We start from the raw sequence: 12500 nt of genomic DNA, 5'->3' as shown, positions 1-12500 counted from the left end.
CTTTGAGATCTGTGAGGGATTCTTTCCACCTCCTGAAACCCGCATGTACAAATAAACTTCAGCTTGATCCGTGAATTGTGGCCCCTTTCTGTAATGAAGGTCGATACTTTGAGCCCACCCTGATGAAGGACATAATTAAATAAGGCCGTTAATTATCTTCAAAAGGAGTGAATAATTAACCCAAACACCCAATTTTCACTCCTGCACTTCCTTGGAGTTTTCTTAGTTTGCATGCAAAGTTTCAGGCTGCTCGGTTTTATAGTTTTGGAGTTATGTAGGAGACACACTGACAGACAGACACACGCACACTCACGCTACCTTTTATTAGTATAGATAGGCTCTGGTTGAACAAAATACATCGTGCGGCACTGATGTTAAATAATTTGATTATCTCAATGTATTTGTATTTTACCCTCCAGATGTTGTATAACTTATAATGCTTTTATTTTGTCTTTCTTTGTTTGAATTTTTTTCTGGCCTGTTGCCAGCGTGATAACTCCAAACCAGCGTGATGTTTAAAGAAACCAGCATGAACATATTCTTTAATGGTTCACTGGAGAACATATTCTCCAGTGCTCAGATTAATTGACAGAGTTAAACAAACCGTATTGCAGTAACACAATTTTGGTCGAATCAATTACTCCTTGATGTTGGAGAGGTTGTTCGGCAGCTATAAAAGCACCAGCAAATTTGTTTCAGGACTCTGTCATGATGGAAGAAAACTATCGCTGATCTATCTTCTCAGCAGGAAATGATGATCGTGATGTCCTTGGTAAAGCATAATAGGTTGTATCAACAAAACAGCAAAGAATCTCGGTGAAGTTGCTAAAAATGTTTTATTTATAAACAAATTTAGACCTTTGTCAAACATGAAACATGATTGCATTGCATCTTGAACACTAAACTTGCTTTAACACCAGTGTAACATGTTAACTTCCTTTTTTTTTAACATATCAAGTCTCGTTTCAGACAGGTCATACACTTTGACACCAACACAAATTTTTATTACGGACTCGAGGCATCAAAAAAGCTATATATATTTATATACTGTATGTATGTATATATTGTTGTGGTTGACGAAATTCGCAAACCACCATTCAGGTCCCGTAGGTGAGATATCTCTGTAAGTCTATGTGTAGTTAGCCCAAACCCGTTGTTTAGAGGGAATAAATGTCATTCATTCGGGCTGCGACCCTTTTAGATAGCCGTTTTTCTGTTCTATCTTTATTTTGAACCAACCACGTCCCAACCGCCATCACACAACAACCACCAACCGCAACGCCGCTTCACAACAACAACAACGCCAACAGCCACGACCTTTACCGTCACAACTCGCTCTCGCAACCATCGCATCACCGCCATTCCCGCGCCGCTAGTGGGCACCGATCCTGGACTCGTACAGGGCGCGCACTGAGCAGCGGGTGCAAAAAGCGGCCTTTTCGAGAAATCGGATCAAGAATGATTCACGCCCACTTCTGTTCCGTCCTATCAGCGAGCGTGGGGCGATTTGGCCCCGCCTCCAGGCACGTCGGAGTATAATCAATATATGCAGATTCGGGGATCAGGAATGATTCACGCCCACTTTTCCTCCGTCCAATGGGCGAGCATGGCTCCGCCCCCGAGCCGATCCTGATCCAAAAATCTGCATATGATTTCTCCTGTCGGACTATAAAGCGCCGAGCGCGGGGCGAATTTGACAGAGTTGAGAGGATTTGAAGAGTTGGAGAGTTGTGGCGGCGGCGAAATCAGTCGAGAGAGTGTCTGTCGGGGTCCGGAGAGTCTGGAGAAGCCAAGGAGCTTTGTGGAGGTCTGCGCTCGTGTCAGAGTCGGGGAGCTACGGAGAGGGGAGGCCGGGAACGCGGTCGAGGTCGCAGTGGCGTCGCTCGTCGCAGGACCCAAGCCAGCCAGATATCCTCTTTCCCCCGAGCATCAACAACCCCCCCCCCTGTTTCCCCCCTGCGCTGAGATAGTGTGAGAAGGGGGCCCCGTTCCCACCCCATTCCAGGTAGTGCCAGCGAGGCCCGCGGAGTCGGGGCGCCGCCGCCATTTTGCGGCTCATCACCAGACGGGTAGGCTCGACGCGGTCTCGGCCCCAGGCCCGTCTGCCCCCTGTCGTTGAGGGTGGCCCCTTTTTCTTTTGCTTTGGAGTATATGTGTTGTCGGCGCCGTCTGTAAAGTAAAACTGTGTAAGTGTTGCCGTGTGCTCGCGTAGTCGGTAGTAGATCTGCATTGTGTCTCTTTTGTTGCATTTGCTTTTTGTGCAGAATTGTCGTGTTACTTTTACATTTGCTTTTGGTGCATAATTGTATATGTGTGCTTTCCGTTTGCCGCGGAATAAATGTGCTTTATGTTGAACTGTTTTTCCCGTTTCGCTTCGTCTTTTCTTTTATTGAATCTCCATCTTACTTCATGTAAAGGGTTGGTCGTGGGCTAAATACGCCCGATAATTAATCGGAACCGTCGAGGTTGACGATAACACCGCTCGGTTATCCCGATAGTACGGAACGGGTCGCTTAAAGTGGCCCGTGTCCGAAGTCGACCTGCGGCGAGGTGCGATCGCCCGGTCTACCCTCCGTGTGGGTACTTAGGTAGGTCGAATTTGGCGAACAACCCTATCCCACGCGGGGGGCCGATTGGCACGATCGTGGTGAGGCCGAAAGGCCCACCCGTGACTAGTTCCCGGCGTTAGTCCGAGAGGGTCATGACGGGATTGTCCGTCCGGTGGGCGACGTGCCGTGATTCGAGTTACGTGGCCGCTCGCACGCCGGCGGGCGCGAATCTGCAACATTTGGTGTCAGGAGTGGGATACAAACTCATCCCCCTCCTCGCGGCACTGGTATCGGAGAGCGGGAAAACGGGCTCTCCTGTCTCCAGCTAAATTCACGGGAATCGGTCCAGGGGTGAGAGGAGCGACCCCCGATTCCCTCCAAATTACGAGCGATTTAAATTAACCCTTTACGAGAAATAAGATGGCGTCTCAAGGCGAGCGGGAGCCGGGGGTATTAGAAATGGATTTAGAATGTGTAGAATCCATGGTCCAGGATGAAAACCCCGTGCAGGAAATGTTGGTTGTGCAGGAACACGAACTCCCCCAACTGAACCCAGAGCCCAAAATAGGTGCGGCGGCGGCCGCGGTGTATGACACCTCCCCTCCCCCTCTCCACCAAAACCCCCCGATCCTTGCCGAATCGGCTCACCCAAGCGCACCCGACATGGCCCAGCTATGCGCCATGCTGGCGGCAATGACAGCGAGGATGGATACAAACACAAATGAAATGAAAAACGAAATAAAAGGCATGAACAAGCAAATGAACGAAGTGAAAACGAAAATGGATGCAAACACAAATGAAATGAAAAAAGAAATAAAAGGCATGAACAAGCAAATGAACGGAATGAAAACTAATATGGAAACAAATGCGCAAGGAATGAAGGAAGAAATGAAAGAGCTGCGGGGTGAGACGCAGAACATGGGCCGAAGCCTGCAGGCGGGCATGAAGGCCGTTACCAGGGAGTTTAAAATGGCGACTCCACGTGTGGGAGCGAACGAGCTGGGAGGGAGTGCAACGGCTGTCGGGCTTGCGGTGGAGGCTGGTAAGGAGAAAATAATTCGGGGGACGTGTTTGGCGAGAAGAGTGACGGTGACCGAGAGGGAAAAACCAGGGGTGACGGAGACGTGCACGAGGGAGATAACAAGGGAAGAGACGGAAATAATAGTTGAGACAAGGGAGGTAAAGGGTGAAGAGGTGACTGAGTTGGCAGAGACACGGGAGATGGGAACGATAGAGGGAAGACTACACGATGAAGACGGGGATAGAGAGGCACACACACACACGGAGGTAGTGGAGGACAATGGGGGTGAGCTGGTGGACTGGGTGGAGACCCAGTGCGAGCAGAGGGATGGCCTCCTCCAGGAACGAGGGGAGGGAGTATGCCCCCTTGAGGCGAGTCACGACCAGGTGGGTTCGGTCGTGCTTTGCGAGGTCAAGGGGAGGAGTGCTGTGGACAGGTGCACGGAGAGCTTGGGGGGTATAGAGGCCCCGGAGACCCTTGTGGGGACACGAATCCCCAGTGTGGTTGTCCCGGTGTGTGTGGTGTCGAGGTGTGTGTTCACGAGTGTGGCGAAATGCGTGCTGCAACGCACGCATAGCGCGGGTGCAAGGGCGTGTGTGAGAGCGACCTGGTGGGTGACAAAGACCCCGTGTGCGGAAGTGACCCCGTGTGTGAGTGGTGTGGTGGTAAGTGTGCAGAAGATCGTGCTTCCCAGCATGCCGTGTGTGGATGAGGCACCGTGAGCGAGTGCCCCCGCGTGTGTGAGTAGTATGGTTTGTGTCAGGGTTTGACAATTTGACAAATTGTCAATTTGTCAAATTTGACAAACTCTGTCAATTTGACAGAGTTGAGAGGAGTTGAAGAGTTGGAGAGTTGTGGCGGCGGCGAAATCAGTCGAGAGAGTGTCTGTCGGGGTCCGGAGAGTCTGGAGAAGCCAAGGAGCTTTGTGGAGGTCTGCGCTCGTGTCAGAGTCGGGGAGCTGCGGAGAGGAGAGGCCGGGAACGCGGTCGAGGTCGCAGTGGCGTCGCTCGTCGCGGGACCCAAGCCAGCCAGATATCCTCTTTCCCCCGAGCATCAACAACCCCCCCTGTTCCCCCCCGCGCTGAGATAGTGTGAGAAGGGGGCCCCGTTCCCACCCCATTCCAGGCAGTGCCAGCGAGGCCCGCGGAGTCGGGGCGCCGCTGCCATTTTGCGGCTCATCACCAGACGGGTAGGCTCGACGCGGTCTCGGCCCCAGGCCCGTCTACCCCCTGTAGTTGAGGGTGACCCCTTTTTTCTTTTGCTTTGGAGTATATGTGTTGTCGGCGCCGTCTGTAAAGTAAAACTGTGTAAGTGTTGCCGTGTACTCGCGTAGTCGGTAGTAGATCTGCATTGTGTCTCTTTTGTTGCATTTGCTTTTTGTGCAGAATTGTCGTGTTGCTTTTACATTTGCTTTTGGTGCATAATTGTATATGTGTGCTTTCCGTTTGCCGCGGAATAAATGTGCTTTATGTTGAACTGTTTTTCCCGTTTCGCTTCGTCTTTTCTTTTATTGAATCTCCATCTTACTTCACGTAAAGGGTTGGTCGTGGGCTAAATACGCCCGATAATTAATCGGAACCGTCGAGGTTGACGATAACACCGCTCGGTTATCCCGATAGTACGGAACGGGTCGCTTAAAGTGGCCCGTGTCCGAAGTCGACCTGCGGCGAGGTGCGATCGCCCGTACTACCCTCCGTGTGGGTACTTAGGTAGGTCGAATTTGGCGAACAACCCTATCCCACGTGGGGGGCCGATTGGCACGATCGTGGTGAGGCCGAAAGGCCCACCCGTGACTAGTTCCCGGCGTTAGTCCGAGAGGGTCACGACGGGATTGTCCGTCCGGTGGGCGACGTGCCGTGATTCGAGTTACGTGGCCGCTCGCACGCCGGCGGGCGCGAATCTGCAACATTTGCTGTCAGGAGTGGGATACAAACTCATCCCCCTCCTCGCGGCACTGGTATCGGAGAGCGGGAAAACGGGCTCTCCTGTCTCCAGCTAAATTCACGGGAATCGGTCCAGGGGTGAGAGGAGCGACCCCCGATTCCCTCCAAATTACGAGCGATTTAAATTAACCCTTTACGAGAAATAAGATGGCGTCTCAAGGCGAGCGGGAGCCGGGGGTATTAGAAATGGATTTAGAATGTGTAGAATCCATGGTCCAGGATGAAAACCCCGTGCAGGAAATGTTGGTTGTGCAGGAACACGAACTCCCCCAACTGAACCCAGAGCCCAAAATAGGTGCGGCGGCGGCCGCGGTGTATGACACCTCCCCTCCCCCTCTCCACCAAAACCCCCCGATCCTTGCCGAATCGGCTCACCCAAGCGCACCCGACATGGCCCAGCTATGCGCCATGCTGGCGGCAATGACAGCGAGGATGGATACAAACACAAATGAAATGAAAAACGAAATAAAAGGCATGAACAAGCAAATGAACGGAATGAAAACTAATATGGAAACAAATGCGCAAGGAATGAAGGAAGAAATGAAAGAGCTGCGGGGTGAGACGCAGAACATGGGCCGAAGCCTGCAGGCGGGCATGAAGGCCGTTACCAGGGAGTTTAAAATGGCGACTCCACGTGTGGGAGCGAACGAGCTGGGAGGGAGTGCAACGGCTGTCGGGCTTGCGGTGGAGGCTGGTAAGGAGAAAATAATTCGGGGGACGTGTTTGGCGAGAAGAGTGACGGTGACCGAGAGGGAAAAACCAGGGGTGACGGAGACGTGCACGAGGGAGATAACAAGGGAAGAGACGGAAATAATAGTTGAGACAAGGGAGGTAAAGGGTGAAGAGGTGACTGAGTTGGCAGAGACACGGGAGATGGGAACGATAGAGGGAAGACTACACGATGAAGACGGGGATAGAGAGGTACACACACACACGGAGGTAGTGGAGGACAATGGGGGTGAGCTGGTGGACTGGGTGGAGACCCAGTGCGAGCAGAGGGATGGCCTCCTCCAGGAACGAGGGGAGGGAGTATGCCCCCTTGAGGCGAGTCACGACCAGGTGGGTTCGGTCGTGCTTTGCGAGGTCGAGGGGAGGAGTGCTGTGGACAGGTGCACGGAGAGCTTGGGGGGTATAGAGGCCCCGGAGACCCTTGTGGGGACACGAATCCCCAGTGTGGTTGTCCCGGTGTGTGTGGTGTCGAGGTGTGTGTTCACGAGTGTGGCGAAATGCGTGCTGCAACGCACGCATAGCGCGGGTGCAAGGGCATGTGTGAGAGCGACCTGGTGGGTGACAAAGACCCCGTGTGCGGAAGTGACCCCGTGTGTGAGTGGTGTGGTGGTAAGTGTGCAGAAGATCGTGCTTCCCAGCATGCCGTGTGTGGATGAGGCACCGTGAGCGAGTGCCCCCGCGTGTGTGAGTAGTATGGTTTGTGTCAGGGTTTGACAATTTGACAAATTGTCAATTTGTCAAATTTGACAAACTCTGTCAATTTGACAGAGTTGAGAGGAGTTGAAGAGTTGGAGAGTTGTGGCGGCGGCGAAATCAGTCGAGAGAGTGTCTGTCGGGGTCCGGAGAGTCTGGAGAAGCCAAGGAGCTTTGTGGAGGTCTGCGCTCGTGTCAGAGTCGGGGAGCTGCGGAGAGGAGAGGCCGGGAACGCGGTCGAGGTCGCAGTGGCGTCGCTCGTCGCGGGACCCAAGCCAGCCAGATATCCTCTTTCCCCCGAGCATCAACAACCCCCCCTGTTCCCCCCCCCCCCCCCGCGCTGAGATAGTGTGAGAAGGGGGCCCCGTTCCCACCCCATTTCAGGCAGTGCCAGCGAGGCCCGCGGAGTCGGGGCGCCGCTGCCATTTTGCGGCTCATTACCAGACGGGTAGGCTCGACGCGGTCTCGGCCCCAGGCCCGTCTACCCCCTGTAGTTGAGGGTGGCCCCTTTTTTCTTTTGCTTTGGAGTATATGTGTTGTCGGCGCCGTCTGTAAAGTAAAACTGTGTAAGTGTTGCCGTGTACTCGCGTAGTCGGTAGTAGATCTGCATTGTGTCTCTTTTGTTGCATTTGCTTTTTGTGCAGAATTGTCGTGTTACTTTTACATTTGCTTTTGGTGCATAATTGTATATGTGTGCTTTCCGTTTGCCGCGGAATAAATGTGCTTTATGTTGAACTGTTTTTCCCGTTTCGCTTCGTCTTTTCTTTTATTGAATCTCCATCTTACTTCACGTAAAGGGTTGGTCGTGGGCTAAATACGCCCGATAATTAATCGGAACCGTCGAGGTTGACGATAACACCGCTCGGTTATCCCGATAGTACGGAACGGGTCGCTTAAAGTGGCCCGTGTCCGAAGTCGACCTGCGGCGAGGTGCGATCGCCCGGTCTACCCTCCGTGTGGGTACTTAGGTAGGTCGAATTTGGCGAACAACCCTATCCCACGCGGGGGGCCGATTGGCACGATCGTGGTGAGGCCGAAAGGCCCACCCGTGACTAGTTCCCGGCGTTAGTCCGAGAGGGTCACGACGGGATTGTCCGTCCGGTGGGCGACGTGCCGCGATTCGAGTTACGTGGCCGCTCGCACGCCGGCGGGCGCGAATCTGCAACATTTGGTGTCAGGAGTGGGATACAAACTCATCCCCCTCCTCGCGGCACTGGTATCGGAGAGCGGGAAAACGGGCTCTCCTGTCTCCAGCTAAATTCACGGGAATCGGTCCAGGGGTGAGAGGAGCGACCCCCGATTCCCTCCAAATTACGAGCGATTTAAATTAACCCTTTACGAGAAATAAGATGGCGTCTCAAGGCGAGCGGGAGCCGGGGGTATTAGAAATGGATTTAGAATGTGTAGAATCCATGGTCCAGGATGAAAACCCCGTGCAGGAAATGTTGGTTGTGCAGGAACACGAACTCCCCAACTGAACCCAGAGCCCAAAATAGGTGCGGCGGCGGCCGCGGTGTATGACACCTCCCCTCCCCCTCTCCACCAAAACCCCCGATCCTTGCCGAATCGGCTCACCCAAGCGCACCCCCCATGGCCCCGCTATGCTGCCATGCTGGCGGCAATGACAGCGAGGATGGATACAAACACAAATGAAATGAAAAACGAAATAAAAGGCATGAACAAGCAAATGAACGAAGTGAAAACGAAAATGGATGCAAACACAAATGAAATGAAAAAAGAAATAAAAGGCATGAACAAGCAAATGAACGGAATGAAAACTAATATGGAAACAAATGCGCAAGGAATGAAGGAAGAAATGAAAGAGCTGCGGGGTGAGACGCAGAACATGGGCCGAAGCCTGCAGGCGGGCATGAAGGCCGTTACCAGGGAGTTTAAAATGGCGACTCCACGTGTGGGAGCGAACGAGCTGGGAGGGAGTGCAACGGCTGTCGGGCTTGCGGTGGAGGCTGGTAAGGAGAAAATAATTCGGGGGACGTGTTTGGCGAGAAGAGTGACGGTGACCGAGAGGGAAAAACCAGGGGTGACGGAGACGTGCACGAGGGAGATAACAAGGGAAGAGACGGAAATAATAGTTGAGACAAGGGAGGTAAAGGGTGAAGAGGTGACTGAGTTGGCAGAGACACGGGAGATGGGAACGATAGAGGGAAGACTACACGATGAAGACGGGGATAGAGAGGCACACACACACGGAGGTAGTGGAGGACAATGGGGGTGAGCTGGTGGACTGGGTGGAGACCCAGTGCGAGCAGAGGGATGGCCTCCTCCAGGAACGAGGGGAGGGAGTATGCCCCCTTGAGGCGAGTCACGACCAGGTGGGTTCGGTCGTGCTTTGCGAGGTCGAGGGGAGGAGTGCTGTGGACAGGTGCACGGAGAGCTTGGGGGGTATAGAGGCCCCGGAGACCCTTGTGGGGACACGAATCCCCAGTGTGGTTGTCCCGGTGTGTGTGGTGTCGAGGTGTGTGTTCACGAGTGTGGCGAAATGCGTGCTGCAACGCACGCATAGCGCGGGTGCAAGGGCGTGTGTGAGAGCGACCTGGTGGGTGACAAAGACCCCGTGTGCGGAAGTGACCCCGTGTGTGAGTGGTGTGGTGGTAAGTGTGCAGAAGATCGTGCTTCCCAGCATGCCGTGTGTGGATGAGGCACCGTGAGCGAGTGCCCCCGCGTGTGTGAGTAGTATGGTTTGTGTCAGGGTTTGACAATTTGACAAATTGTCAATTTGTCAAATTTGACAAACTCTGTCAATTTGACAGAGTTGAGAGGAGTTGAAGAGTTGGAGAGTTGTGGCGGCGGCGAAATCAGTCGAGAGAGTGTCTGTCGGGGTCCGGAGAGTCTGGAGAAGCCAAGGAGCTTTGTGGAGGTCTGCGCTCGTGTCAGAGTCGGGGAGCTGCGGAGAGGAGAGGCCGGGAACGCGGTCGAGGTCGCAGTGGCGTCGCTCGTCGCGGGACCCAAGCCAGCCAGATATCCTCTTTCCCCCGAGCATCAACAACCCCCCCTGTTCCCCCCCCCCCCGCGCTGAGATAGTGTGAGAAGGGGGCCCCGTTCCCACCCCATTCCAGGCAGTGCCAGCGAGGCCCGCGGAGTCGGGGCGCCGCTGCCATTTTGCGGCTCATCACCAGACGGGTAGGCTCGACGCGGTCTCGGCCCCAGGCCCGTCTACCCCCTGTAGTTGAGGGTGGCCCCTTTTTTCTTTTGCTTTGGAGTATATGTGTTGTCGGCACCGTCTGTAAAGTAAAACTGTGTAAGTGTTGCCGTGTACTCGCGTAGTCGGTAGTAGATCTGCATTGTGTCTCTTTTGTTGCATTTGCTTTTTGTGCAGAATTGTCGTGTTACTTTTACATTTGCTTTTGGTGCATAATTGTATATGTGTGCTTTCCGTTTGCCGCGGAATAAATGTGCTTTATGTTGAACTGTTTTTCCCGTTTCGCTTCGTCTTTTCTTTTATTGAATCTCCATCTTACTTCACGTAAAGGGTTGGTCGTGGGCTAAATACGCCCGATAATTAATCGGAACCGTCGAGGTTGACGATAACACCGCTCGGTTATCCCGATAGTACGGAACGGGTCGCTTAAAGTGGCCCGTGTCCGAAGTCGACCTGCGGCGAGGTGCGATCGCCCGGTCTACCCTCCGTGTGGGTACTTAGGTAGGTCGAATTTGGCGAACAACCCTATCCCACGCGGGGGGCCGATTGGCACGATCGTGGTGAGGCCGAAAGGCCCACCCGTGACTAGTTCCCGGCGTTAGTCCGAGAGGGTCACGACGGGATTGTCCGTCCGGTGGGCGACGTGCCGCGATTCGAGTTACGTGGCAGCTCGCACGCCGGCGGGCGCGAATCCGCAACAATATATATATATATATATATATATATATATATATATATATATATATATATATATATATATATATATATATATATATATATATATATATATATATATATATATCGAACAAACAGTTTCAAATGGAGCACCTCGCTGCCATTATACAATTTTAAGTGCATCAGATGTGGCAATGAATGCAAATTGGTGCTCCCAGCTTGCCGGCTCGATGACAGAAGATGCCATTTGCATTTTTCGCAACCTCCTCCATCCTTACCCTGTTTAGAATCCCGTGCAGGCATGGGCAACTTTGTAGTTTATTAAATGTGAAAATTTCTTCACATTCACTTTCATAAACATAACAATTCTTGCACATATGTGTCTCTGAATGTTTCTTAAAAAGGAAAGAATGATGTCAGCACATTCCTTCCAAATGTTTTCCTTCAGCTCTGCTGCACTGCTTTGTCTCGTGCTATAAACCACAGATCTCAGGTGCCCCCATAGGAGATCTGTCTCGTGGCATCATATCTGGACTATGTGAGGGCCATTCTTCTGTGCCACGACGTCCTATTCACCTCAAAGCTATTGCTTCATCCAGTCAGTTTCAGACAATAGTGGAATAATGTGGCGGTACCCTATCCTGTTGAAACCACACTTTTCTCAATTGTGTGAAAGGCATACTATCCAAATAAGGAACCAAAACCTCTTATAACATTGTGAGGTTGTTTGCACTGGAAACATTGTCTTTGTGAAAGTAGGGGCTGAATAAAATGTCACCGTGATTAGCACACCACACCATGATTCTAGGATTATATTGAACATGAGCTTCATCATTTCAATTATGCTTCCCATTGCTCCAATATCAGCAATTATGCCGTTTGACTTCTCGAAAATTGGAATGAGGCTTCATCGCTGAAGATGATGTCAGATAATAATGTTGGTTCTTCATCAAGTCGATGCATTACCTACTCACAAAATTCCATGTCAGTGAGCATCATCTCCATGAAGAGCTTGAACAAAGGTAACCTTGTAAGGGTTGGGTGGTAGATGTTTGCTTTAAAATTGTTGCTGTGGAAGAAAGGCTTACTCCTGCTTCTTGACTATTTTTTCTCAACCACTTTTTTTTTTTTAGTTCCATCTGTAGAGGAGTGAGGGCGGACCAGTATGACGTTTAGCAGCAACGCTTCCAGCCACTTTTCATTCGTTGTAACACACAGTATGGACCATGTCATTGTGTAGGTTATACTTACTCTTGCAACAGGGAAATTGTCAGAATAATTTGTATTGTAAAACATGGACTGTGGAGTCACTGATTGTTAACTTTAAGACATTATGGAGTAAGTTTATTGTGTGCAACCTCCTCTTTTTGACTGAGGCCAGTGAAGGACTTTGGCAAGAAGGCACCTGAAAGTGCTATGTGCTTTTAAAGGGAACATTCTAGACTGTTTGGCCAGTACACTGAGGGACATGATGCTTGCTCAGATGTAGAGCCTTGGCTGAGGCTGGAACACTTTTTTATGACCTTTTTAGTTCAATGACTTTTTTTATGGTATGGCGGGGCAGTCAGAATGAAGTTGCTGCCAACACTAGTGGGCAGCCAATGAGATTGACGAGGTTCCAGTGGGCAGCTAATGAGGTTATAAAGTGTATGAGGACCGTAGCCATGTTGTTTGCAGCAGTTGGAGCCAAACCTTTGGAGAGACAGAATCTCTATCCTCTTCGCCATACC

At 51.8% G+C, this 12500-nt stretch overlaps 1 protein-coding gene across 4 annotated transcripts in view; it reads left to right on the top strand.

The window, feature by feature from the left end:
• LOC147017206 (CUB and sushi domain-containing protein 3-like) overlaps nt 1-12500 on the top strand; it is an 879227-nt gene that overhangs the window by 298602 nt on the left and 568125 nt on the right. The window lies entirely within an intron of this gene.

Source organism: Eptatretus burgeri, chromosome 11, assembly GCF_056783735.1.
Source record: "Eptatretus burgeri isolate ZD-2024b chromosome 11, Ebu_testis_v1, whole genome shotgun sequence".
In the NCBI taxonomy this organism is placed as follows: domain Eukaryota; kingdom Metazoa; phylum Chordata; class Myxini; order Myxiniformes; family Myxinidae; genus Eptatretus; species Eptatretus burgeri.
The sequence above is the reverse complement of the archived record's forward strand: the minus strand, read 5'-3'. Positions and strand labels throughout refer to the sequence as shown.